We start from the raw sequence: 3316 nt of genomic DNA, 5'->3' as shown, positions 1-3316 counted from the left end.
TCTCTCTTTCTCTGTCTGCTTTTCCTCTTCCAAGGTAGAGTGAGGTGTGGACAGGGCGCTTTACCAGAGCTGCTGCCTATGGCAACTGGATGTGTCCCCCCAAGGCAGAGGCCAAGGCCCTTCTCTGCCCCACAGCCTCTTTCGTGAAGGGCCTGCAAGCCCCGCCTAGCAAAGGGAAAGCCTCGTCCTCCGCTCTCTCACCGACCAAATTGCCCTGGGAGGATTCCTGCAAAGGCCGGCGCTGCTCCGCCCTGAGGCAGGGGTCAAGCCTGTTGCTGAGCAACCCTCTGGCATCCCCCGGCCTGGCGTGCTCTGGCAGAAGGGGCATCGGCAGCTGGCAGGGCGAGGCAAGGCAGGTAGGTCACTGGGCCTGGTGGGAGAGGGTGGTGACCCTTTGGACCGAGGGCTGGGCTCCTGGCCCCAGTCAGCGTAGGTTCTTGTTTCATTACCCCAGCGTCGGAGCAGTCCGCAGTTTGCCAAAGACCAGGAGTGGGGAGGGGGTGGTGGAAGAAAATGCCAGCCCAGGGGCTGCCTTGTTGCCTGCCACCTCTTTCTGTCTGTCTCTTTTTCCCTTCAAAGGTCCCAGGTTGCTTGGGGGGGGCACTGGGGATGGGAGTCACCCTTGTAGAGTCTCTTCTAAACTGATCATTTCTGCAGGGCTTATTGATCTTAAGTATCTGGGTGGGGATAAAACCCCTTCATCTAAGTTATGATAAGGAAAAGATTGCACAGTTTTTGACTGCTTTCCTTTTCAGTTTTAGGTGTTAAGAGGTACATTCCCCCCCCTCCATTTCATATTGTCCATATGAAGCAATACATGAAGATATATGTTGTTATGTTAACGGTGTACTTATTGTTTTGCATGTTATGTCTTGTCAGCTGCTGCATTGTCATTTTGGTTTATTTGGTGTGCGTTGTGTTTTCAGACTTTTGAAGTATGTCTGTGCGCCGATGGTCGAATGAGCATAATGAGTAGCAAGGAAGAAACATGGCAGAAACGGGATGCCAAATGCTATGATTGTCTGGTTGAAATGAAAACTCTTGACTGAAAACTGTTGAATAAGTCAGGTAAACCTTAGAAGGAAGTATTTCTTTTCTTCTTCTTTTTAAAGAAACTTATTTAAGGCACGTAAAATAAACAGATGTACAGCATTTTTTTAAAAAAATTAAAATAAAATCAGTAGTGGGCAAAGTATCATTAAAACAGTGGCAAAGGTAAATCTGTTCTTGTACAGTACGTCATTAAAAGCTGGTTGGAATTGGACTGTCTTCAGAGTCTGTCCAGGAGCTATTAAGGGACGTGTGTCGCAAGGCCTTTTCCATTCATAGCAAACCAGATGTGCCTGCCAAATGCCTCTCTAAGAGTGCAAGCGACTTTTCAGGTTCAGAGAAAGGATGCATCTGAGCCGCCTTTACAGAGATAAAGAAACGTAGGATTGGGCAATGTTATGACATTGTAAATTCTTTTTGAAAGTTCTCCACCTGATGTTGAGAACTGTAACGCAGTGGTTGAGAACATGGTTATGAATAGGTGAAAACTCATGTTCATCCATGTAAGTATCAAAGATTAGGAGAGCATACGCGGCATCACTTAGGTTACTTCAGAATAAAAAAAAAATAAAAACAGCAGACAAAAAGAGTAAATGAGAGAGTTTCGGGAGTTAAGATCAAAGCATACAGTTGATTCAGGATTGCCAAATGGCCAAAATAAAGGTGCATTTTCCCACATTTACACTATTCTCCTCTGACAGTTTTTTCGTTATGTAAAGAAGAAAGATCTTCTGTACCAGATTTTTAATTTCTATTCTACATATCTCATTCTAATATTCTTGACTGATTTTTCATGGATGGAAATGTCAGGGTTCTAGTGCCTCCAGTGTGTTTTTCTGCTTAGAGCTGTGTTTCCAAATGCAAACTCTAACAATGCAGATGTGTTGCCTTTAATGCTTTTGTGAACTTGCAGCAGAAGTATTTCAGTACAAAAGTACTTATTCCTGGAAAAAAATCAGTGTTCTGACCATTGCAATTTTGTCTTCTTTTCTCCCTGCAGAACATCGGAGATGTGCACATTGCATTAGAAAGCTCAGTGACCCATCAAGTGCAAGCAGGTGAACTCTTGGTTGAAAGAACTGGAGTGACGGCATATAAAACAAAGTGGCTTCTGCATTTGTGGAAACGTCTCACTCCTGAGAGAGATCCTAGACTATAGTGATCAAGAAACAAAGACTGAAGGTTTAGGTGATCACAGAACAAAGAGAAAGCAATTCACTTTAGAGAGAAGCAAGAAGTCAGTGGACATGTAGATGTCTGCCAGCGGAATTCCTTAGGCAAGGCCCTGAGAACTCCCTTTTATGAACCTTAACAAGCTTACAGATTATTGACAGAATTCAGATGGGACACTAGTTACCTCATGGCCACTCAGGATAGGCCGGAGAAATCGTTTGAAGTTACGCTCTAACTCTAAGGGAAAATAGGCAGAATGGGTGAGTCACCCCTCTCCGTCAGGAGCCGCTCTCACTATGCCAGGAGAGTGTACTCTGCGCTGAAGAACAGACATCAGCTAGTGACCTGGAGGGGAGCGTTTCCACACTAGACCATGTGGAAGTGCTATATTTGCCAAACCTGAACTTGAAACATAGTCCAGCCATTCTTTTTTCTTTCAACCTGTGGCCAACGACCATTGGCAAAACGAGGGGAAAATGCCTCCTTATGAGAGACTTGAGTTGGCACCCTTGATAGCAAAAGAAAAACAATAGAACACAGCTGGCATCAGGAAGGGATGTGTGTTGGGGAGGAAATGACCTGAGAGGGGAAAGACAGATGGTGTGGCAACCACGGAATGACAGAACTTCCTTGGGGGGTGGGGGAGAGAAGCAAACTTGTGGGGCGGGGGGAGGAAATGGACAGGGCTTGGGACATGGAGGGAATGACTGCAGAATGGGGGGTGGGGAACCACGCTCATGGTGGCCAGAAAAATATGGGGAGATAGACAGGGCTCGCGTCGAGGAGGGAATGAGGGGAGGGGAGGGGAGGGGAGGGGAGGGGAGGGGAGGGGGAGGGGAGGCGAGGGGAGGGGGCAGAAATGCACTTGAGGTGGGCAGGCAAAGCCATGGGCTTTAGATGAGATGCGTCGAGGAGGGACTGACAAGAGAGCGGGGCGGGTGGGAGGGACCATGCTTGGGTTGGGCCAGAAAGGCAGGGTGGGGATAGAGGGGGCTTGAGGGGAGGAGAGAGAAGAGCGTTGAGGGTGAAGGGGGATTTGTGGTAGGCAGGGCACGCAGCGGGGAGCAGAGGGGGCATTGCGGGAGGGTTTGTG

The 3316-nt window shown here is 47.7% G+C and overlaps 1 long non-coding RNA gene across 1 annotated transcript; it reads left to right on the top strand.

The window, feature by feature from the left end:
- Positions 1 to 279: 279 nt before the first annotated feature.
- On the top strand, positions 280 to 2872 carry LOC140701863 (uncharacterized). Its single transcript, XR_012080851.2, has 3 exons — positions 280 to 356; positions 927 to 1068; positions 2051 to 2872. It is a non-coding gene; the product is annotated as an uncharacterized LOC140701863 (long non-coding RNA).
- The last annotated feature ends 444 nt before the right edge of the window (positions 2873 to 3316 follow it).

This window comes from Pogona vitticeps, chromosome 4, assembly GCF_051106095.1.
Source record: "Pogona vitticeps strain Pit_001003342236 chromosome 4, PviZW2.1, whole genome shotgun sequence".
Lineage (NCBI taxonomy): Eukaryota > Metazoa > Chordata > Lepidosauria > Squamata > Agamidae > Pogona > Pogona vitticeps.
This window is presented reverse-complemented; position numbering and strand designations above follow the sequence as displayed.